We start from the raw sequence: 26,349 nt of genomic DNA on the forward strand, positions 1-26,349 counted from the left end.
TGTATGATTTCCCTCATTTTTTTTTGCCAGTCCTGGGCCTTGGACTCAGGGCCTGAGCACTGTCCCTGGCTTCTTTTTGCTGAGGGCTAGCACTCTGCCACTTGAGCCACAGCGCCCCTTCTGGCTGTTTTCCGTATACATGGTGCTGGGGAATTGAACCTAGGGCTTCATGTATGGGAGGCAAGCTCTCTTGCCACTAGGCCATATCCCCAGCCCCGATTTCCCTCATTTTTGGTAACCTGAATATGCCTGTAAATCTACCAGTGACTGCACTGGGTAGTAAAGGGAACAAAAGTAAATGGAACATGATAAAGTATGCAGACCTCTAGTTATTCACACACAGTGAGAACAAAGAAGAATATTCTCTGGAGAGGATCACATAGTTGCAATAGCTATGTGTAACAGATCGCATAAAATAATATTTATTGAAGGGAACTCCAGGAACGGGAAAGAAGTGGGGTTGTTTTTGCTGCTGTTTGTTCTTCCTTCATTGTTGTTTTTTGTTTTAATTTCCCTTTGTCTTCATTGGTATTTTATCTGTCTTTGGAAGGCCAACAGGAGGTGTGGAATTGGTGGGAACACAGTGAACAAATGCAGCCGTGACACTTGTTGGGCCAGGGTAACTGCAACCGTAGTCAGGCCACGAGGGATGCAGAGGCAAGTGGACCAATGCACATTTTATTTTAGGACGGCCAGGGTTTATATAGGGTTACAAATCAATTCACAACTTGAAGAGTAAAAATTATTACAGCATAACATTCATATCAATAAAAAAAGTTGCGGATGTTGCTACTGTGAGGAAGGAGGCTATTATAAATTTTTTGCTACTACAAACTGTGGCTACTACAAAGGGTTGAGCTACTACAAAGATTATTGATACCAAATCAAAGGATTCATCAGTCAAAGAAGAACTCTATCACCTAGCTACAATTTCCTAAAAACCAATTATCTTTGACCATGACTTCCCTACTTACTGTGAAAAGCTTTTGCTAAAGCAGCTTGGGCAAGCAAGTCTCCCCATGGAGCCTCTGTACAGGGGAAGAGTTTCATGATAAGGTGGCTTCCTTTGGCCATCAAACACAGGAGACTTCTTTAATGGAGATTTTTCCCCATAGGCCTATTAGTTTGCTAATAAGGCATCAGAACTTCTGTAGAAAGGCTAAGTTTCCCACTGGTCAGAGAAGTTATTCTCCCAAAGAGACTCACAGAACCATATTTTGAAAATGAAGGATACCACTAGTGGTTGCTAATGAGAGGGAAAAATCAGGAGAGAGTGAAGAAATTGGTGACATTGTATACAAAATGTACTTTTTATCTGACTTAGATTACCAAAACCCTTCTGAGCATCACTTTTACAATAACAATAAGTAAAATTTTAAAAAGATTTAGTTATATCACTGAATTATTTTATTATGAAGACTATTCATACAGTTATTTTTTTTCTCTGTGGCAGTACTAGGCACAATAGAAATCATCAACTTCTATTGATATGGTCTTTTATACAACTAGGAATTATTTATAAGATTTAGCACACTTCTCATTTTAAAAGTGTAATCATTTGGGATTGCCTTGGAATCTCTGAAAGAGATGGATAGTTTGTCACAGCCTATGTAGGAACAGTGCATCCTGCCTGATAAAAAGGCAAAATTTATTTGTCATCTGATTCCAAACACCATGTATATGCCTGACAACCTGTCTCTGTCTTTGTTTCTGTCTTTTTCTATCACTGTGCTTCTATCTGTCTCCACATCTGCATATCTCTTTGTCTCAACATGTTTTTCTCCTATCTCTGTCCCATTGTCTTTGCCTCTCTTTCTTCACCTCTCTCTTTCTGTCTTGAACACACACATGCACACTTCTCTCTCACACAGACACCCCCCCCCCACAACTCTATGCCTTACTCCCCAGTAAAGAGAGAAGCACTTTGACTTGCCCAGGGCTGGAGTAGACCAGGTAGCTTGAGAGCCGGGTTTGCTTCTTCTACTGAATGGGTGGTATGTGGAGACACATCCAGACCGGCACACCAAGGGTTATGATTTGGGGAAAGAATTGGTGAGTTTTCCTTTGCTCTGTAAAAGAAATGAGAACAATTTGACTGCAAAATGCACTTAGTGCTTTTGAAATATTATTGAGGGTTCCATTAGAATGAACATGTATTCCAAAACCAAGAGAACAGAGATTTTTCTGCTGGTGGGAAGAGTATTAATTACATCATTGGAAATATTTATGTAAATATGAATGAAATTCTGTGATTCTTCCACAGGCAGATTGTTTTCTGCCAGTCCTGGAGTTTAAACTCAGGGCTTGGACACTATCCCTGAGCTTCTTTTGTTCAAAGCTAGCTCTCTATCTCTTGAACCACAGTACCACTTCTGGCTTTTTCTATGTACGTGGTACTGAGGAATTGGACCCAGGTCTTCATGCATGCTAGGCAAGTGCTCTACCACTAAGCCACCTTCCCAGACCCACAGCCAGATTTTGATCCAACATAAAACCGCTTGGTAATCCATCTTTCTCTCTTGATTTAAAAACACCTATGAATACATGGAAACTGCATCACTTTGTCAATTCTCTGGTTTTACTTTGCCCAGAATAGCAACCCCAAGGAAAAATGCAGTGGCCAGAGGTCTTAATTACCTAATAAAGACCATCAGCCTTCACGTTTGATAAATACCAAAATGCCCAGGGTTTTTATACTTCTCATATGGATCATATTCAAAATAGTAATTTAACTATGATTGATATGATCTATTAATCAGATCACATAACGTAGGAAAGACTCATTCAAACCAATAAAACATTCTTTACCTCCTAAGGAAAAGTTGTGTGGTTTCCTTCTGATCTTTGGTAGCCTCTTTCTCTGCTTCACCATCATAGTCGCTATGTTCTGCCCTTTCTGAGGTTGTCCGCCAAATAATATGTGGTCAAGATGTGGGAGTAGTACTCACTGTGTATTGGTCAAATTCAATGTCAGTCTCTACTTTTTCCCATGCTTGCATCCAAAGAATTGGAGTATACTAAGCCACAGCATAAATAAAGATGCTTCATCAATACCAAATACAGTTGTATAATTTTGAATGATACTGATGTTGTAAAATGATTTCTTATTTATCATAAATGGTGAACCACACTCATGTGGAGCACACATAGTTATTCTCCCAACCCTAGCTGTTTCCAAAGAATGATGTACAAGCCACACCAACAGTCAATCTACCACACCAAGGGAAAGTAGAGTGAGAATGTAAAGTCAAAAAGTAGGAATTAGTTACACAAAGCAATTTCTAATATATTTAATTTTGTAATGAACAGAACATACTAATTTGAAATTAGGACTGTGACGTCTCTCCGTTAGAATCCTAGATTTATGTTAAATCCCCAACCCTTAGTATGAGGAAATTTAGGGGTAGATGGTAGCTTAGGATCTGCCCAACCATAGTCAGCATCTCGCAAGAGGATGAGGTTCTGAATAGGGAATGGGGGGTTGGGAGAGCCGAGTACCACAGTTATATAAATGACACCCTGACAACACCAATGGTCCCCAAAGCTACAACCTATGTCCCCTGGAGAAGATTTGCTCCCATAGAATTTCCTTTGGTTTGTGTCCTTGTCCTTTTGGGTTGTAAGTCTTTTATTTTTTTCTTGAATCAGAACTCTTAATGGGTAAGGTGGCCCCTTGAGGATCTGCTCTTCAACTTGTTAACAAGGTACATTCTCTCTCTCTCTCCTCTACCTCTCTCTCCCTCCCATTTCTCTCCCATCTCTCACACCCCTCTTTCCTTTTCTCTATCCCTGTCTCTGTCTCTGTCTTCTTCCTATTCTATCATCTCAATTTTTAATTCTTATTTTTTTAATTAAATTTCATTGACAAGGTGTTGTGTAAAGGGGGTACAGTTACATAAAAAGTTAGTGAGTACATTTCTTGTCATATCTGTTACACCCTCATTTTTTATTCCCTTCCTTAGATCAAGTAGACATAAATACAATATCCAGTTATCAAAATCATATACAATAACCACATAGGATACACCAAAGGAAATTCACCTAGAACATTAAATGTAATGACAACAGTAGAATCCTCCTGTGTCTTTTTGGAGTTATTTTTGTTTATCCTCATCTTATATATTATGTATACATAGCTGATGAGCTATTGTGATCCACTGATAGGTCTATCCTAGACCATTTTATGTTTGTTTAGTAGTTGTTCTGTTTTAGATACAAAATGTAAAGTCACAGACCTACACATGTGGAAATACCATTTGAAAAGAAGTTTGTTATTTTGCGACCTGGTTTCTACTGTCTATGCTGAGCTTTTGGGGAACCCCCATACTTTTCTCCAAGGTGGTTGTACTAATTTGCACTCCCGCCAACAGTGGAAAAGAGTTCCTCTTTCCCTGCATCCCCTCTAGCATTTGTTGTTTCCTGAATTCAGAGTATAGGCCATTCTAACTGGAGTGAAGTGGTATTTCAGGGTTGTTTTTATTTGCATTTCCTTTACTGCCAGGGATGTTGAACATTTCCTCATAGGTTTCTTTGCCATTTTTATTTCATCTCCTGTGAAGTCTCTCTTTAGCTCCTTTGCCCATTTAATAATTTATTTACTGGGTTTGGATGGGGTTAGTTTCTTGAGTTCTCTGTCGATGACACATATTAGGCCTTTGTCTGTTGCTGTGCTGGTGAAGATCATTTCCCATACAGTTGGCTGTCTTTCTAGTTTGGTGGCTATGTCTTTAGCTGTGCAGAAACTTTTTATTTTGTAGTAGTCCCATTTGTTGAGTCTTTCCCTTATCTGTTGTGCCCCTGAGACTATGTTCAGGAAGTTCCTTCCTGTGCCTATAAGTTCTAGTGTCTTTATGACTCTGTCATTCAGTAGTTTCAGGGTTTCAGGTCTGATATTGAGGACCTTAATCTATTTTGACTTGATTGTGGTACATGGTGATAGATTAGGGTCCACTTCGAGTTTTCTACATGCGGCTGCATAGTTTTTCTGGCACCAGTGGTTGAAGAGGCTATGTTTTTTCCATTGTATGTCCTTAGCTCCTTTGTTGAATATAAGCTGACTCTAAGAATGCGGCTTTATTCTGGGTCTTCTATCCTATTCCATTGGTCTTCTGGTCTGCTTTTATGCCAGTAACAGGCTGTTTTACTTATGATGGCTCTAAAACAGAGCTTGAAGTCTGGTATTGTAATTCTTCTTGCACTGTTTCTTTTGCCTAGATTTGCTTTGGCTAATCTAGGGCTTTTGCTGTTCCATATGAATTTATGGGTTGTTTTCTCTATTTCAGTGCAGAATGTAGCTGGAATTTTGATGGGGATGTACTGAATTTGTATAACATTTTGGGCAATATTGCCATTTTCACTATATTGATTCTGCCTACCCATGAGCATGGAGGGGTCTTTCCATCTCCTGGGGTCCTCTTTGATTTCCCTTTTTAGATTTTTATAGTTCTCATTAAATAGGTCTTTAGTTAGGTTAATCCCTAGCTAATTTATTCCTTTTTTAGCTATTGCAAACGGTATTATTTTCATAATTTCCATTTCTGATTGTATATTGCTGGTGTATAGAAAAGCTGCTGATCTTTGCGGGTTGATTTTGTATCCTGCTACTTTGCCAAATTGGTTTATTAGGTCTAGGAGCTTGGGGACTGAGATTTTTGGTTCCTTCAGATATAAAATCATGTCATCTGTGAATAGGGATAGTTTGATTTCTTCTTTGCCAATGTGGATCCCTTTGATGTCTTCCTCTTGCCTTATTGCTATGCCTAGGTATTCCAGCACTATGTTGAAGGAAGACAGGAGAGTGAGCATCCTTGTCTTGTTCCTGAGTTTAGGGGAAACGGTTTTAGTTTCTCCCCATTTAATATGATATTAGCAGTTGGTCTGTCGTATATGGCTTTTGTTGATTGAAAGAATGTTCCCTTTATTCCTGTTCTCTCCAGGACTTTTAACATGTATGGGTGTTGTATTTTTTCAAATGCTATTTGGGCATTAGCTGAGATGATGATCTAGTTCTTGGTCTTAGCTCTGTTGACATGGTGAATTATAATTATTGATTTGCAGATGTTGAACTATCCTTGTGTCTGTGATATGAAGCCTACATGATCATGATGTATAATTTTTTCATCAGTTTCTGGATCCTGTTAGCTAATATTTTGTTGAGGATCTTTGCATGTGTTCATTAGTTATATTGGTCTGTAATTCTCTTTTTTGGTTGGGTCTATGCCTGGTTTGGGTGTGAGTATGATATTAGCTTCATAGAATGAGTTTTGGCTTTTTCCCTCTGTTTCTATTTCACAGAAGAGTTTGAGGAATATTGGTATTCACTTCTCACTGAAGGTTTTATAGAATTGGTGAATCCATCCAGGCCTGGGCTTTTCTTTGTTGGAAGGCACTTGATTACATCCTGTATCTCGCTGTAGGTTATTGGTTTATTTAATTGACTTATTTCTTCTTGATTCAGTTTGGGCAGTTTATACTTCTCAAAGAATTGCTCAATCTCGGTAAAAGTGAGGCAAGTTTCTTGAAATAGTTCCTTATAATCATTTGAATATCCTGTGTATTTGTTTTAACTTTTCTGGTGGAGTCTGTGATCTTACAGATATGAGTCTCTTCTTTTTTTGTTAGTCTTGCAAGGGCTGTGTCAAGTTTATTTATTTTCTCAAAGAACCAGGTTTTAGTTTTATTTATTGGAATGAGAGGGACATGGAATGAACCTAGAGTGAAATACTTCCTTCTTGTAGTTAATTCCCACTGTGAGTTCAATATGCAAACTTTGCCTTTTATTAAAATTTTCTCAACACTCATTAAATATAGTAGCGATTCATTATCTCCATATATGACAAAAACATTTGCTGAAGATTTGTTTATCTGGTTGTAACGTGCCATGATTTTGAAGATATATGACATGGCATGGTTTGGAATCACTATCTCAAAGGCTACACAGACTCTGTTCTTCGCCATCTCTTCTTTCAACAAAGGAAGAATCCACAAGCCCTTCTCATCTTCTAAGGTAAACAGTCCCACCCAGTTCCAGCTGAAGTGAAGCAATAAAATCATGGCAGTGTCCATAGATCTGTCCTATGGGGCCATCTGACAGAGGCCAAGGAAATTGTTATGGTCACTCAACGCATGATCAAAAGGTCCAAAGGTAAGTTACAGGGAATAAAAATTGGACAGTACATGAATGCGAAGATGTAAAACCATCACAATCTCAGACATGATGTATATTAAATACAAATTAGAAGTATGTGAAAAGAAGGTTTTACTTTTTGTCTGAACAAAATGAATTATAAATTATTTTTAATTATTGTACATTATTGAGAGAATATATCTCCATAAGACCTGTACTAGAATAATGCTAAAGTCTTTTAGTCCTTTGCACAGAGGCCATGAATGAACAATAAATATATAAAAATATGCAATGCTTATTATTAAGTAGCTATAAAAGCAAGCTGAGGATGTTCTAATATTTTAAATGCCATATCGTACACATAATTCTTATAAAGTGGGACACATGTTTAATACAACTATGTCTACTAATGACTACTGAACCATGTAAAATTGGATGTTCAATATCACAATCAATGAGAGGAATACAATGCCATTTCTTTATTCATTTGTTTGTCTTCAATATTTTATCTTTAAATACTAAATTAAAAATTTCATTAGAAATAAATGAAAATATTTAATCCTCACATTTCTGTACATTTTCTTATGTATATATGATCATATACCTCTGTTACTTGTGTGTGCATTTTCTCTTTTACTTTCATCCTCATCATCCTGGATAGTTGTCATCATTCCATAATAGCTTGTTGTAATCTATTTAAGCCTCCTAAGTACAAGAAAACATATAACAGTCAAATGAAAACTCATGGCCCAAACATATTACTACTGAACTCACATAATAACCACTGAGAACTCTAAAAGGACAGGAAGTGGAAGAAACTTCAGTAAACCTAGAGACACACTACATAATGGCTATAGGAAGATGTGATCTGTCAACACGGACTGGGAATAGAAATACAGGAAATTCTATCAAGAGGAGCCAGAATAGCTGAATGAATAAAAAACACTAGGCAAAGCATAGGTTGATTCTAAGAAACTTACTTCACTGCCAATGGCCCCCCAATTTAACAGAGATAAACACTAAACAAGAAGGTTAATTGCATAAGAGCAGTGAAACCTGTGTAAAGGCTATGGTAGCTTATCACCTACCTTCACTATAGAATTTAAAGATCCTGCTCAAGAAAAGTAGCAATGGGAGTGAACAACTGAACTAGTCACAGTGAGATGCAGAGAAAATTCACCATAGGAGGGGAAATTCTGAAGCAACACTGGAATCATGATTGCCATACTAAGAACATGTCCCTCTTGGAGAACAGCATCTGCTGGCAACCTCTTTCCCCACTAAGAAATGTACCATTTCTGGAATGTGACAAAGAGACCACCTAAGCACCTGGATTGAAACAAATGGATTAGATAATTCATCTTTTCTCTATAATTTAGAAGCTACAAACAGGCCTTAAAACCCAGCTATTTCTCAGTTATTCTAAGAGTGGGAGTCAGGGTAACAACCACACTCCCATATTAGGAACGCTTCAGAATTCAATTGTATCCCAGCCCCCTGCACTCAAACGGTGGAGAAACAAACATGTATTAAACATCACAGACATCTCCTATCTGTGAACTAACCTACTCCACCAGTGCTACCTTGACCATGACTATAAGGATAGCGCCAAATCTCAACAACAAAAGAAGAAACTCCACTAAGTACTGTATAAAAATTAAGAAACCTTGTCATATCAGTGGATGTAGAGTTGCATCAAATGGCTCACCTTCTGATTTCCAATTGCAGTGGCCCACTTACCTACAAGAAAGACTTTGGGGATAAATAAGTACTACCTGTAGTCTGTAGCATGCATAAAATTTTACTAACAAGACCATAGTTCTCTTCATATCTGTAGGTAACAAAAATATCCATTGACTGAAACTATAATACTCAATGAGTCTATATTAGCAGAAAGAGAGAGAGAGAGAGAGAGAGAGAGAGAGCTATCAGAGCATGGATACTGTCCTTGAGCTTTTGTGCTTTAGGTCAGCACTCTGCCAACTTGAGCCACTCCCAGATTTTGGCTGGATAATTGGAGATAAAAGTCTTACAGATGTTCATGACCAGACTGGCTTGAAATCTCTATCTTCAGATATTTTCAAGTAGTTAGGATTATGATTGTGAGCCACTAGCCTACAATAAGAATGTTTAAGCAGTGACCTCAAATTTAAGTGTTACCAAAGAAAACTTCTCAGAGCACTAGCTTGTGGGGAAAGAAATATTTCTGCAGCCTTCTAGTACAAAACTCATGCTACTGACTCAGGTGTTTGTAATCACTTTATCCTCTGCAATGACAGCTGGGATTGCGAAAATATAGGTTTTCTGGAATAAAGTGAAGAAATTTTATCCCTGGAAAGAAGAAGCTACATTGAAGGAAAGCAGAGTCCTCTCCTATGAGCAGGCAGAAAATTACTCAACAGTAGATGCAAAATAAAATCATGAAATGAAGCTGTTTCAGGTGCAATAGGAATTGGAAGTCAGGGTACAGAAGACAGATAATATTGAGTTCACTCAGCTGTTGCCCATACTGAGAACAAAAACAGTTCATGGGCATAAAATACTGACTCACTTACGGCTTGTTCTCTTGTTGCCTAGAAGCATCACTGTTACTTCTATCAGTTTCCAAAGTGTAGAGAGGAAAAAACCCAGCAATCATCACATCTCCATCCATGTGCACCTGGTGCTTCATTGTGGAAATGCAGCTAGTGCTACCCAAGGACCTGACAGGGAGAGGCAACTGGAGAGGAAGGAGTATGAAAGTTAAAGACACATTCTTGAAACATTTGCCAAGCTGAAATTCTGGCTGGAAGTTATGCCCATAGGGTTAGCTGTATATATTTTTGTATGTGTGTCTTCTTATTCACAGATGTACACTATAAGCCACCTTCTTTCATTGATGCCTTTTGTGAGTTCTTAAGAAAAATGTGTAACACTCTTCCCTGGGGCTCTGCATCTGAATATTTCAATCCAGGAGAAAAACATGGATTGGAAAACATGTATGCAGATTCTCCTTCTTCATCTCAGGCACCATGATTCTCCCCAAGATGACAGATATTGATGCTCCAGGGATGAAGTTAGTTGCATATATTTGGTCCAATATCTGTCTTAAGAAACTATTTGCCTTAAATCCATTCAGGATGATGAAATTGGATTGCATCAAAGGATGCCAGGTCAGGGGCGACAGAATATGCCCAGAAAAACAATGTATGCTAGTGAGATATCAGCCAGTTATTATGGCATCACACCCAGAGAATCTCTTCACACACCAATGCCCATAATAGATACAGAACATCACTGGTTGACCCAAGCAGGTTTCAAATGCAGAAACCTCTACAAATGCATTCCTTCACTATTGTCGAACAAAACAATAATAAGTCAAGGTCAATGCAGAAGTTGATTTGCACCTTTGCATTCTTAACTTTCAACTTCAAATTGCTCATTTTTACTCAGCACTCAACATGCTAACATAGATCAAGATTGTTTCCCCATGATACACTGGTCTGAGAACATGTGGTAATGGAGAGAACACTTCTCTATCACAAGGCTCAATGGACACCAAAATCAACTCTATGTTTTTTGCTTGTCAAAATATAGTAGAAAGAAATTCCATGCACAGACCTCAAAGGCCCTGGAGAAGAGAGCTAATTCAAGAGCAGTGAAGGTATTCTGTATAAGGCTCCAGTGATAGATATACATTATACTGATCATCATGCACTGGGAATCTGAAATTATGCATCACAGTATAAAAGAAGGACTAAACATATGTACTTTAAAGTAGCAGAAGGAAAAAAAAGTACCTAATGATGTTGCAACTCATCTATTATACTTGCATACTCATTATATTACACAGGATTTTATCACTTATTTTTTATGTTCTCAGTAAAACATGATAGCTGTCCAAAGCGTTTATTTAGACACATTATACGTATGCATGCAGTGGACCATAATCTCACAAGGTAGTGGCACTGATTCATATCATAAATTTATTTATACTTTTATGAGGAATTTACAGACTGATTTCCATCATGGATGGATAAAATTATCACTAACCCCATCAGATAGAAGTCTTCCACTCATACTAGAATCGGAGTTTTGTATTTTTATGTACTTTATTTCATAAGTTTGAAGATTGTTTTAAATTTTTACTCTCAGCTCTAGTTTCTTAGGATATGTTTTCATCGCATTTATTCAATTTACACTCACTGATATTCTTGAATATGTGCTTTAAATCTTTTGCACGCTTTGGAATACTCATCAGTTTATAGATAAAATCTTTTCAAATACTGTATTTTCTCCATCTGGTCTTCCCCAATACACAAATTGCACAAATAGTTGTTCATTTTATGGAGTCTATTATTTTCTTCTGATTTTTGGTGGCACTAAGGTGTGAGCTTAGATCCTCATTGTCCTTAGAAATTGCTCCATCCTTCAAGCTATATGCTTACCACTTTTGCATTTAGTTTTATTTTCAAAGAAATCTAGCTCTCTTGTGCAGGCAGATTTCAGGTCCCACTTCAGGTTAGTGGGTATCTGGGAAAAAAGGTGTGTATTAGCTATCCAACCTTTGTATTTTTATTTTTTTTCTCAGTGATACACTTGATATATTTATTTTATCTGCTTTTAAATTTAGGCTCATTTTATATTACCTGAATTTCATATACTAGAAAGTTTACACAGTTATTTCTAGAAATTACATTTCCCTGTTTAAATTCTTTTCATTAACTTGCATTTTGTACACATATTTTAATAGTTCCCTTTATTTAAAATAGCTATTTTATTATATTGGTAATTCCAATCTTTGGGATATCTATGGCTCTACTACTGCTTTCTTAATTATATGCCACATTTACCTATGTATATGAAATTGTAAATTTACTCTAGCCCTGGGGTTCAAAGACGTCTGGAAACTGAAATAGACATGTTTTCTTCAGATAAAATACATTTCTCCAATTTTAGACAGGAAGAAAGAAGGAATACTCACATATTCTCATCGTAGATGGAGTTGGAATGGAGACTGGGTTATCATTTTAGGTTGGTCCAGCTCTCATCCGGTCAGTGGTGTATTGAGGATGAGCCCAGTAGTATTCATTTCATACTTACCCACTTCTGACTTGAGATCTACTCATCAATAGAAGACTATGGAACTCTCCCTCCAGCTGTCCAACCTTGAGGGTTGTAAATGTCAAAGCAGGGGCAGGATTCACATCAAAACTGCTCTGAGACAAGAACTTTGTAACTATGGAGACATTACCTCAGAGGATTCTAAGAGGCAGTCCTGGGAAGGGGTGAATGCTGATGTCATAATGGTTACTACCTTCTCTCAACTGCTTTCAGCGCCCACTCTATACCTTCACTATGGTGTTCTCAGCTCAAATAATATAAATATTTGCTATGTCAGTCCATATTACTCTTTTTCTGATAAGAGTATGATAAAGAAATAATAGTAGATTGAAGATAGCTGAAGTAACCAGTGAGACTATTTTAATAAAATTATTCTACCTGAAACTATACTATAGTCATGACCCAACAATATAATCTCTTTACAGAAAGTGGCCAGAAATAAAATTTCTCCTCTAGCCAAGATGAAAGACATGGAAAAAACTCTGGGAACATTAGAAAATGAAGCAAACAATCAGGAAGATAAAGGAAAAGAATAAGAACTGTAAGAATGGCAACAATGGAAATGGTAGTCTGAATTTGGAGGGATAATGGTGGGGTGCTTTACATATTTTATTCACAACTGTCCTCTGAAATGGCTAATGATAGAACAGATCCCACAACTTTACTAAAATAGGGAAATATATACTTGAAAACAGATATTTATCCTCTGTTTATAAGGAATCAGACATTTGTCAAGGTAAAAATTCATCTAGACCCATCACCACCATATCACATTTTAAGGATGAAGGCTATTGGCATGTAATTACTTTACACTATTTGACTAATCTGGAGACAAAACCCATAATCATTAAAATGTTATTATGGAAATGCTGATGAATATGTTGCATGAAATGACAACTTATTTATATTCCTAATGTAAATCATTCTATTTGCTAGCATTGGTTCTCTTATAGCTTCTTAGGAATGAAGTCTGCAAGACAGGTGCTCATAATTTGCATTTATAATCCTAGCTACCCAAGAAGGGGAGATCTAAAGACAAAAGTTCAAGGAATATTGGGTAAGGAAAGTCCAAAAAAGTCTTGAACCGCCAAAAATCCAGAAGTGGAGTGGTGGTGCAAATGGTAGAGCACCAGAAGGATTAACCAAAAATGTTAAGGGGCAACTCTTAGATCTTAATTGAAAGCACTTGTACTGGTACCAAAAAATGAATTTTACTACTGAGTATACTGAATGCAATATTTGTGTTCCATTGGGCATATATGCCTCATATGCTCTAATAACATTAAGTCATTACTTATTTTTAAATGAGAGATAATAGTTGTATTAGCAAAGCAGTTTCTCTGAAAGCAATCTTGAAAGAACTTAGAACTGAACACCTGATCTTAATTCTGAGTTAGTGTCTATCAATTATAAAGGCAAAATTATTGAAAGAAATTTAGATATTCTTATGACAAAGGGAAAGCATAGCATTCAAAAGAACCACTAATTTTTCAACAATAATCCATTAAGTACAGTGATGGAAGATACAGCTCTCTGCATTACATGTGCCTGTTATTAAAATGTTCAAGCTTTTTCCATTAGATTTTTCCCTTTTTAAAAACTCGAACTGCTAAGTAATTGTAGAAAGTGTTTACAGTTCCAAAAATGTGTTGGGAATACAATGCTTCTAGGAAAAATGTCACCCTTCCTTTATTCATCCACATTTGCCCCTCCCATCCCTAGCTACAAGTTACATAGTGTGCCTTGAATACAATGAACTGCTCACCTTTATACTCTACATATGTCTGCCTCCCTTTGGCCCCTCAACATGTCTCCATTTCCTGATACCAATTATGTTTAACTGAACTTCAGATTTTCAGATGAGATATGCCTTTGGTTTCATCCCACAAGTATAACAACCTCTAGTCAGTTTGTGTGTAAATGCATCAAACCCTGTATTTTTAAACATATTTCATTGCATTCTAGATCTGACTTCCACTTTTGAGAGCAAATGTGTGTTATTTCTTTCTTCCTCATCCTCGCTTGCCTCACTTTATATGAATATATACAGCACTGTGTATTCTGTGGCCCAGGCTCTGCATGAGCTGCTTCTTCATCAAACAGAAGTACCAATAATGGGAAATAGAAAAGGGATGGTGCCTTCCCCTACACAGATAAGGCCTTCTGTTTTGGATGGTACACCATGAGGAAAGCCACTTCCTAAATGTTTTTTTAATTGTATGAAATGAAATATTTTTCCAAAACCCAAGAAATTATACTTGTTTAAATGTCTGTGAGGAACACTATAAGGAAATGTAGGCCAGGAGCAAGGACAAAATATATTCCATGTTTCTATATATTCTTTTAGTTACAAATAACCTCAACATGCTCATAGTTAATGTTTTGAAAACTGTAGGTTTACCTTTTCTCTATGAGTTTATTAAGCAAGAGCAAAATGAGACCTGGTAAAACAGAATTATCCAAAATTTGCCTAAGTGCTCTAGCTTAGTTCTGCTTTACATATTATAATTATATTAACCTGAAACTATAGGCATTCATAAAATTTATTATTGTGGAAAAATGTATCTAGGCAACTGAAAATTCTCTCACTCATGACTATTTACATGGAAATTCTCTCACTCATGACTATTTACATGGAATCAGTTTCTGCTGAAAAGAAGCCTTCTACTTCTTTGCTAAGTGACCAAGATTTTAAAAAGATTGCTTTTATTCCTCCATAGTTTTTTTTTTCTGGGATAGTTCATTAGATCTCTCTGCTACACTCACATTTAAATTTTGAAGCAGAAATTAAAGTCAGTGAAGAGGTTTACTTAGTTCAGGTTTTCAGTGTTAACCCTGGGATGTTTTTCACCATCAGATGGTGTATCTCTTTCAGCTTCAACCTTTTCTGAAGAACATCCAGTTTCACAATCGTGCTGGAGATGAAGTCATTTTGCATGAGAAAAAGACATTGGGGTCAGAGTATCACATTTTGAACATTTAGAATTTTCCAGAACATCTTCAACTTGAAGTGAATGTAGGAAAGTTTTCTCCAAATACTCTGCATGGCCATCAACTGTCTTTTTCTGAAGATATGGTAGAGTGGGCCATAGAATCTATTTCCAGCTTAAGAAATTGTATTAACTGACTCTTACATACAAAGGGAACAGACGAATTTAACAGGGATAGGAAATGTTGACCCATGCCTATAATCCTATCCTTTCAGAAGGCTGATGTCCTCAGATTTACCATTACAGGTCAATTTAAAGCCCAGTGGAAAGAATATTCTTTGAGGAACTTATCTCAATTAACCACCAAAAAGTCAAATGGAGCTGTGGGTCAAGTGGTAGAGTGATAACCTTCAGGAAAAATAAATGTTCCAGGACAGTGTCCAGACTCTAATTTCAAACCACAGGATTAGCACCCAAAAAACAGTTAACAGTGTTTCTAAATGTTTACTTAGAATGTCATCATAAAATATGAATGGCATTTTTCTTAGCAGGTTTCTATACTCAGACAATGTACCGGAGGAGTCAATCACTTGAAGTGTTTGAAAGGTATATGTGGCTTCGTTCTGTGGATGTTTTCTTCAATGGTTAGTTGTCGTGCTACTTAAACCTCTTTGGTGAGAGGAATCAGTAGACTATGTGAGAAGAAGACTCTCACATTATGGCCACTGGGAAAATAAGAAAATATGATGGGCCTGGAGTTCATATAACACTATAAAAGTGAGGTCTGGGCTTTACATACAGCATACTTTCAGAAACGTACAGAAAAGTGCAAGTGTTACTATCTACAATATTGGATGAGGAGTTGAAGGGGGCAAACAAGGCTGAGAATCATGATGGCAGCATGAAGGGTTCAGAAAACATTGTTAGAAAATTAGAAATGGCAAGGAATAATATTAGCAATAGTTATTATGGGTAAAACATTTTCAATTAGATTAAAATAGAGTGTGGGAATGTCTGTGAGAGCATGAACTAACAAAAAATTAAATAGAGATGATACCTGGTAATAATTGGTAAGGGTTTTTTATGCTTTTAAATATTGACATGGTAGAACTATCTTTATGTAGGGATTTCCTAATTTGTTTTTAAGTACTGAAAAGTTACTCATGGCTGTTGTACTTCCTCATCAGATATGGAGCAGTGTATGAAACGGCCATGTCATCAGTATGCCAACACATAGAGAAACCAGTGCCTCCTAAGAGGTGGAAGTTTTCTGGCTTATGGAGAGCCCTTGGGGATGGCCTTGACCTGCATGGCTCTTTGCTTATCTACACTCACAGCAGTTGTTCTTGGGGTCATTGTGATACATCACAACACCCCCCATTGTTAAGGCTAATAACCAGGCTCTCAGTAACAACCTGCTCAGTTCCCTCATTTCCTGTTTTCTCTGTTCCTTGTTCTTTATTGGCTGACCCAACACACTCACCTGCTTTCTGCAGCAAACCAAATTTGGAGTTGCATTCACTCTAGCTGTTTCTGCTGTGTTGGCCAAAACTGTAACTCTGGTTCTGGCCTTCAAGGTCACTTCTCCAGGGAGAAGGATGAGGTGGCAGCTGTATCAGGGGCTCCTAACTTCATCATTCCCATCGGCACCCTGATCCAGGTGACTCTGTGGACTCTGACTGGGAACCTCTTCATTGAACCTCTCTTCATTGACACAGATGCACATTCTGAACATGGCCACCTCTTCAAGTACTCACTACTTTCTCACTACTTTCTAATGTGTCTTGGGATACCTGGGCTCCCTGGCCCCGGCCAGCTTCACTGTGTCTTTCCTGGCCAGGAACCTGCCTGACACCTTCAATGAAGCAAAGTTCTTGACTTTCAGCATGCTGGTGTTCTGCAGTGTGTGGCTCACCTTCCTGCCTGTCTCCCACAGTGCCAAGGGGAAAGGTCATGGTGGCTGTGGAGGTCTTCTCCATCTTGGCTTCTGGTGTAGGGCTCCTGGGCTGCATCTTTGCCCCTAGGTGCTACATCATCTTCTTAAGACCACATAGAAATTTTCTGCATGGCTTCTGAGATAAAACACACACCGGGAGAAATAAGTCCTACTAAGATGAAACTTACATGTTTGTTCAAATGTATAGAAGGTGTATAGTAAAGCTTTACTCCCTTTTTCCATCTGATACAAGCTTGTGCTGTTGGAATCACTTCTATGAATAACTGACACAAATTTTTCCAGTTATGGTAATGTCACTAGTTGTCGCCTGAGCCAGTTAAATTTGAATTTTATTCTGTATATTGTTAATTCTTCATGTTTATCCCTCACATATTCCATCATCTTCACTAGTATACTTTCACTATTAACTTGTTTTCTAATTTTCCTCTCTTAATCATTTGCCTAAGATTTCTTTTTCTCTGGTGCCAGTCCTGTGGCTTGATCTGAAAGCCTGCATAATGTCCCTGAGTATTTTTGCTTAAACCTAGTACTGTACCACTTCAACCACAGCTCTACTTTTGACTCTGGACTCTCAGCCCAGGTTGGCACCAATTCATGACCCCCAAGATTACAGCTTCCTGAGTAGTTGTGATTAAGGTTAATTTTCTAAATTAAAAAAAAAAACAGTAACTTCCTGTCAGCACATCACTCTCCTTCTTAATTCTCAAATGCATTTCTGTATTATTTTCTTCTCATCAAAGTTCCACTTTTTCCATATACTCATTAGAGTGTTTTGTATATGTGCTGCATATTGCTATTCATAAATCTGCATTTTTCATATTCCTCAATCTGATTTCTTTGGATCAATCTCCCCTCATCCTCTCCATTTTCATTCCCTGACTTTTTTACATTCATTTTTCTTCCTCCTGTCCCTCTCTGCCTTCAGCATATTGTTTCAAAATTTCAAGAATGGTTTCACATGTTACAAAAATACACTTAAATTGTATAATCTTTCCTATGGTTTATCCTCTGTTGTTACTGTATTTAATTTTAGGCCCCTGGGTATCATATACACATTTATCTGAATTAGGGAAGGAAAGAGAAGAGGAATTTCAAAATAGTGAGACAAAGGATAAAGTGATCCAGTGCAACAGTGATACTCTCATTACAATATGTTGGAAACTAACTGTACAAATCAGGAGGGGGTGGGAGGATGGAAGGTGGGAGAAAAGGAGGGGAGGGTTTAAGAAGTATGACTAGAAATGTGCTCCTTAACATACATATTTAAATGTATCCCCTCAGTAAGTCACCTTGACAATGAAATTAAAATAAAAAATAATGAAACAAATTCAAGTATGTACCACAGGGATTCTTTTAACTTTTCAGAGACATAGAAGGAAATGTGATGGGGTGAAAGTACAGTGGCCACTATCCCAGAGAATGTGAGATCAAAATTTTCCCTCATTCATCATTTCATTATACATATTTTTATTGATAGATTTTTCATAGGATGATTATTACTCAAGATAGGACATATATACCTGAAAGGAATAGACAAAATTCCTACCATGTAAGTACAAGACAATCAGAAAATGAGTGGATAGTATTCCAGTTATGTAAGAGGTGCTAAGAAGAAACCCTTGTGAATATGGAACACTTTCTTTTGCTTTGTACTTGAAATTTTGCCATACTCGATAGGAAACTGGCATCCATCAACTTAACAGAGTTCCAGTAAGGGTTTATAATTATAAACATGATTATAAATTAGGGTTGATTCTGGGTTGATTTCTTTAGCAGTGAAGTATAATCTCTGGGAAAAACATTCAAGAAACACAAAACTTCCCATTTTTTAATTAGGTCCTGAGGACATTTGATATCACAAAAATTTCTTGAGACATAGTAGCATAGCAGATGATTTTCTTGGCAACAACACATGGTATTCACAATCTCCCTGATGAATAAGAACAGTCTGGGAAAAGCCACCATCAGAAATAATGATCTGCCTGTCTTTATTTTTCATTGTCAGGTACTGAGAATTATGTTCATATTCCTTGGCACAAAATTCATTTCAAAGAAAGGGAATAGCAAGAAAGACAAATCTCTTTTCAGCTCTGTGCACTTCTAAAATTCTTCAAAGAGCTTTGCGTTTACCTCTATAGGAATAAAGGACAGAGTTAACAAAGAACATCTCTAAAATCTTGATGCAGAAAGATGAGCGGATGTTGAATTGTAGGGACTGTGATTGTTTTATGACACCCTTTATGGAAATCTGTGAGTTTCTGATATGCTGACAACTTCTCTGTGTTCAAGCCATAAGTGATCGTGAGGTGATGGTGTAATGAAGACAGAAATGAAGAATGATGCTGTAGAAGCAAGAGTGATTAGTGACCATTTGAATCTTTTTCTCAAAGAAATTACTTTCGCTCTATTTTACATTTCTTTATAAAGTCTCCAAATCTTATGAATTACATGGAAAACTCACAGACATGGTTGAAGGCTGGGTTACTTTTTCTAATCTGAGCCTCAGCGTCTGTTTGGTGGGATTGGATAGATAGAACTGAATATATTTTGAAGTTATTGGGTTTTTCTCCCTCTTTTTATAGATTTAACCTAGGCAAAAATGGCCTCAGGAAATGGCTCTTTAGTGGAGGATTTTATTCTACTTGAATTGACACAACAGCCAGATTTCCAATTGCCTCTTCTCTTCCTCTTCTTGGGAATTTCTGTGACCTCCATTCTGAGGAACAACTTTCTTTTCAACCTTTCTTTCATTGATCTCTGCTACTCCTCTGTTATAATTCCAAAAATAATAGTGAGTTTTGTTAAACAAAGTATCATCTCTTTTGCTGAGTGCCTGGTGCAGCTCTTTTTCTTACTTTCTTTGTTATCGATGAATGCTGTATATTGACAGCAATGGCCTATGATAGATATGTGGCTATCTGCAATCCTTTGTTTTACAAGGCCACCATGTCACCTCAGGTCTGCCTTATCATGACAGTGGGTGTGTATGTGATGGTGTTTTTGGGTGCCATGGCCCACACCGGATGCATGCTGAGACTCACCTTCTGTGATAACAATGTCATCAATCATTATATGTGTGGCATACCTCCTCTCCTGAAGCTCTCTTGCATGGAGCATCTCCATCAATGAGCTGGTGGTTTTCATTGTGGTAGGGGTCAATTGTGGTAGGGGCCTAGCCTTATCATCGTTACTTCTTATGTCCTAATAATCTCCAACATAGCCTGCATCCATTCTTAGAGGGAAAATACAAATCTTTCAGTACCTGCAGTCCTCATCTGATTGCTGTTTCTCTCCTGTTTGCATGAAGGTATCTCCTAGGGCTCAGGTCCAACCCTGCTGGCAGGACTGATTTTTTTCTTCAATTTGTCATGGCCATCCCTGGCTTGATGATGCTCTTCTTGACCTCAAGTGCTCTTTTCTTACTTTTGGAAACTTAATATTTAGACTTTGAATGTGAGAATATTTCCTCAGAGTCATCCTTCCCCCTTACCTGTCCTCGCAGTATCCCGTTTCTTTCACAGTGATAACTGCCTTGTTCATAGTGCTTACTGTCTGTTAGGAAGGATGAGAGTTGGGAGTGGGGTAGAGAGATGGAGGGACAGAGGTTTGTATCATGGGGTCCCTTCTGACCTGTGGGACTTTGCCTGATGACTTCATCTTTGAGTCCATTTCCTCATCAGCACATTTGAGACTGCAGCCCCTCAGGGGCCTCTTAGGGTGGTTAGCAACATCCAACATGAATTCCAGTCAGAGTAAGAAGTGCCCTTGAGAAATGAGAATTGGACTCTAGTCCTGAAGACACATAGACCAAACTGGGACCCATGCAGCCATGGACTCCATACTGGGGGCTGTGGATAGACCTGTGGGTGGAGCGGGAGTTAGGGGTGACAGTGTCTGGGAGAAATGCACTTAGCTGGCTCTGCAGGGAAGGTGAAGATTGGTGTAGGGGCTCCCTGCTCAACCAGCATCTGAAGGTAATGGTCTGCCAAGGGGCATTACTGGCACCCTCTACTTCACAGGAACCCCCCCCCCCCCAATAGCTTGGTTTCAATATTCATTGAGGAAGGCACCGGCTCTGTTGGTCATTTACTGAGTTTGTGACAGCGGTCAGCACACAGTGTGACTGCTGACAGCTCTGTGTTCAGTACCTGAAGTTGGCTCTCCCTTAAGTTACAGCAGGCACTTTTCAAAGACCATACAATATTATGGAAAATATTGCCTCTGAGATGAGTGAATAGATTCACATGTGCATATATGGTGTACTAAGAGGATAGGCCAATAAAATGCCTTCTAATTCCACTGTGAGTTGGAAGATGCCACTAAAAGAAGACAGGAAAGTGATAGAGGAGGTCACGCTGTTGGGAGGCTGGAGTAAAAGATGTTGAATGCAGGGAGTAAAAGATGCTTATGCTCCTGAGAAGGCAAAGGCAAGGCTGGCCTCTTTTTCTGCATATACAGTGTAAGGTTGCTACTGAGCATCTGAACTTTTGGTGGGAGGAGACAGGAAGAAATATGGCTGTAATATGCACCTCCATCCTGCAAAAAAAAAAAAAAAAAAAAAAGACAACGTTAAGAGTTCCCCAACTGAGGGGATGCTGTCTGAGAACTCCAAGAACCCTCCAGGAACAAAAAGAAGGCCAGCACTCCCCTCCACAAGGAAAAAAAAGGAATGAAGAAAACAGCAAAGAGAAAGGGAGAAAAGAAGGGAAGAGGAGAGGAGGGAAGTAAGGGAAAGAATGGGAGAAGAGTTGGGGGAAGGAAGAATGAACATGACTCAGTCAAGAGTGTGGTGTGCTTCCCTTTCTGATATCAGTGACTCATGGCTAAAGGCCAGGGCTGGGCTTTGTCTTCAGATTGACTGGAAGGGGACAAAAACTGAGATGAAAACATGTATATGGTTGGGGTGACTTCTTTCTTATGCGGTTGGCATTTTCTCTATCTTTCTGATCATGGCATTGGCTGTTTGGTGGGATTCCTTGGGGCAAAGCCAGGCTACCCCCCCTACATACACACAAAGTTACCAACATAAGGGGCATGCATCAGAAGAGTGAAATCAAGGATCAGGCATGGATGAGCCACTTAGTGGTTTTGCTGAGCCAGTCAGATTGCCAGGTGTGAGAAGTCCCAGTTATGTCAGTGTCTACCCTGTGCTTCCGGAAGACCCAAGACAGAGGAGGCCCAGGGGCTGCTGGCTGCTGGGGATCTGAGGAGGGATGAACACCCCAGAAATGGTGCTTCCAAGTTTCATGCCAGCAGCCAGCTACATTTCTCCGGGCATGGTTTGTGGGATAAAGTAGCTTTTTAAAACACTTAGGCAGCCCTTTGTCACTTGGTTTAATTGTGTGTATTGCAACCTCTTTAATTGGTTTCATGTCTGGAATGAAGGATTGAAATGGAAGTGTGGCTCTCTGGGGAGCCATGTTGGTACTGAGATGGCTTGTTATATTTCTTTTTATATCTGTTGTTCTTTTCCTGAAGGCAAGGGAGGTAATCTAATAATCTTTGGAAGACAAGTTCATGCCACAGAATACTGACTTGGACTGCTCTCATTGTGACCCAAAGAGAAGGAGAAGACAACCGCAGTGGGAGCGGGACATGGGATATACCTGTGAGATTTTCCTATATGAATGGCTTGGGCTGGGAATATGGCCTAGTGGCAAGAGTGCTTGCCACATATATATGAAGCCCTGGGTTACATTCCCCAGCACCACATATATAGAAAATGGCCAGAAGTGGTGCTGTGGCTCAAGTGGCAGAATGCTATCCTTGAGCAAAAAGAAGCCAGGGACAGTGCTCAGGCCCTGAGTATAAGGCCAGGACTGGCAAAAAAAATGCCTTCTCTCAGGGCCTTGAAGCCCACAGAAAGAGTGTGAACTGGCACTGGCCCCAGCATGGTGGTTGCTGAGGCAGGAGGATTGTGAGTTTAAAGCCTGCCAATAATACATAGCAAGAAAAGAAAAAAGTAAGGGCTAGTAATGTTAGAAAGAAGAATGCAAGCGGGCTGGAGCTATAGCCTAGTGGCAAGAGTGCCTGCCTCGGATACACGAGGCCCTAGGTTCGATTCCCCAGCACCACATATACAGAAAACGGCCAGAAGCGGCGCTGTGGCTCAAGTGGCAGAGTGCTAGCCTTGAGCAGGAAGAAGCCAGGGACAGTGCTCAGGCCCTGAGTCCAAGGCCCAGGACTGGCAAAAAAAAAAAAAAAAAAAAAAAAGAAGAAGAAGAATGCAAGCCTCCCTGTGGCTTGGTGATGTTACATGGGCCCATTGCCTCCTCTGTGTGTCAGTTTCCTCTATTGTAAAATGAAATTAATTCTACCTCAGAGTTGAGGCAAGGACTCTGCTTGGAGCCCATTGTTTCTAACCAGGGCCTGTGTGAAATTAATACTATGTGACCAAAATCTGTTACCTCTCCTAGCACGTGTCCCATGGATCAGCCATGGTCCCTGTATGCCCACAGCCTTTCCTCTCCTAGGAGGGATGAAGCCCTCCAGTGTGCACAGACTTCATAGGTGTCTCCTCCCAAAATTAAGGCAATTAACCTTGCAGGTGTGCTGGTGGAGCAGCTCTCATGATGGCTTGGGCCCCAGAAGACACTGCAGGTTCTGACAGGTGGCTCCAGCCGTGATAGCATTCTGAGCCAGGACTTTATCACTTATTTCCCTCAAAGTACAGGGCTCCAAAGCTGAGCTCTGTGTCCTAGAAATTGTACAGCTTTCCCTTCCTGCCAGGCTATATTTAGCTCCCAGTGCGGGAATGCTAAGCTTACTCCCTTATCAGTGCTCCCCTTTTCACCCTCTCCTCTGGGCACCCGACCAACAGGCAGCCAAGGTGGAGCGAAGGGACACGGGCTAGCCTAAGGTGCACGTGGCCGTAGGAGATGCCCTTTTCCTCCCTCCTTACCCACCAAGGAAGCCAGGCACACACGGATCTCGGAGACGCTTTGGAGAGCAATCCAATTTAATCGGGAGGGACTCACAGTAATATAGTAATGATGATGAGGATTGAGCATGAGCTGGTGATAGGCCAGTGAGCTTGTCCATCCAAGAGCAGCTCCGAAGGACCTCCCTCATGGGCTAACGTCACCTCCCATAGTACTGCCCTCTGGGCAAAGCGCAAGAAAGGAGAGCACACGTGCTCACTGCCACAAGGTGGGGGATGGTCTCAAAGCTACCCCTTCTGTTTCTGGACCCAGAAGGAGATGGGTGTGGCTCACTTACACACTGCCCCAGGGCTGGGGGAAGCGCAGCATCTCGGGAGCGCTCTCATCGCCCTTCCGCCCTGAAGGCCAAGATGAATCCCCAACGTCTGCCCCTTTTATTTTTTTGAACAGCAGGAGGCACCTTACTTGAGGTCGTGCCATGTGTTAGGTTTCCCCCACCCCATGGGGGATCTTACCCGTCTTTGGCTAACGCACTAGCACTTCAGGCCAACCTGCCTGCTGGGTCAGCCAGGCCGATGAGGGGACTTGGGGAGACTGGTATTGGCACTTGAAAGAAAGCCCTGTTAATTTTTTCTCATGCCAGCAGACCTCAGTGAGCAGCGGGTCTTAATGGGCATGTGACCAACTTCATGGGGTTCCTAAATGGCTAAAGGCCAAAGGCCACTTATTGTCTGAACAGCTCTGGCTTTTCGCTCACAATATAAGAGACCAATTTGTCCAGTACAGAGCAATGCAAATATAATGAAAACAGAAGCATCAAGCAGACATGAGCATAAGCAATCATAACACAAGGCAAATGCAACATAAGCAACTGTAACACATGAGCAATTATAACACAGGCACAATGCAATGGAGGGTCTCTTATCTGGCTCAGTCCATAGGAGATAGAGGAGTCCTGGTCCATTTTCCTTGTCATTCAAGGTAGTGCAGATGGCTCTCCCTTTCCTCCATGGTGAGGTAGAGGCAGATTCAGGTTCTGGCAATTTGGCAGCCAGGGTGCTGGTAACTTAACGATTGAAGTTAGTAAACACTTTATAGAATACATTGCAGCAAAGTACCAATCCCTTGCTTATTGTAAACATTTATCATAAAACATTAAGGTGTTCAAATCCTTTAGCTCCTATTTCCCTCCAATAGGGGCCCCTAAGATAAGCAGCAAAGGGGAGGGCAAAGGAAGGAACAACAGAGTGCAAAATTTCCCTTTAGTTCTTGTGCAACGCTGTGGGCCACACTGCCAGAGCAAACATTGCACCAAAAGGCGCCGGGCAAGGTTCGGGGAAGAAACAGGGCCGACACTGAGTCCATCACTGGTACAGGCAGGCTTTCCCGTTTCTCCACGGAAAAATCCACCACTGTCTTTGTTTTCCTGAAGAGAAAGCAAGGAGAGACATCCCTCAAGGGCAGGTGCCCTTGGGTGGTCATTCAGATGAACAATATTTTAAGTCACTAGCTGGTATCCAGATTGGATTCAGTTCCCCAGTTGGGAAAACGCATGCGAAGCCTCTTCCCGCACTGATAAGTGGGTCCAGGCCTTGCCATGCTCCTGTAAGAGGGTCCTTCCAATGGACTTCCACCTTTAAGTAGGGTGTTTGGCTTGACCAATGTCTCTGGAAAGCTGACAGAGGTTGGTCCTAAGGGAAGTTTAAAATATTCAGTGTAGGGCTGGGGATATAGCCTAGTGGCAAGAGTGCCTGCCTCGGATACACGAGGCCCTAGGTTCGATTCCCCAGCACCACATATACAGAAAATGGCCAGAAGCGGCGCTGTGGCTCAAGTGGCAGAGTGCTAGCCTTGAGCAGGAAGAAGCCAGGGACAGTGCTCAGGCCCTGAGTCCAAGGCCCAGGACTGGCCAAAAAAAAAAAAAAAAAATTCAGTGTAAACATCGCTGTCCTCAGCTGGTCATGGGGGCTTCCCACCCCCTTTTTGTTTTAATAATTGATCCTTCAGGGTCTTAATATGCCTCTCAATTCTGGCCTGACCCTTTGGGTTGTATGGAATTCCAGTGGTATGTTTAATATTCCACTTTTGGAAAAAGGCCTGTAAAGGCTTGCTGATGAAACAAGATCCATTATCTGTCTTTACCTGTAATGGGAGCCCTAGGATAGCAAAACATTGTAGAAAGTGGCTCTCAGCATGCCGTGCTCTTTCCCCCGAATATGCCATGGCCCATCTCTTTGACAATTAAAAAAAATAGCTGTGGCACTTGTCTGATGCACCGAGAGGAATCCTACGTAATTCTTTCTACATCTTTCTTTTTTTCTTATTATTTATTGTCAAAGTGATGTACAGAGA

This window comes from Perognathus longimembris, chromosome 26 (assembly GCF_023159225.1).
Source record: "Perognathus longimembris pacificus isolate PPM17 chromosome 26, ASM2315922v1, whole genome shotgun sequence".
NCBI classification, from domain to species: domain Eukaryota; kingdom Metazoa; phylum Chordata; class Mammalia; order Rodentia; family Heteromyidae; genus Perognathus; species Perognathus longimembris.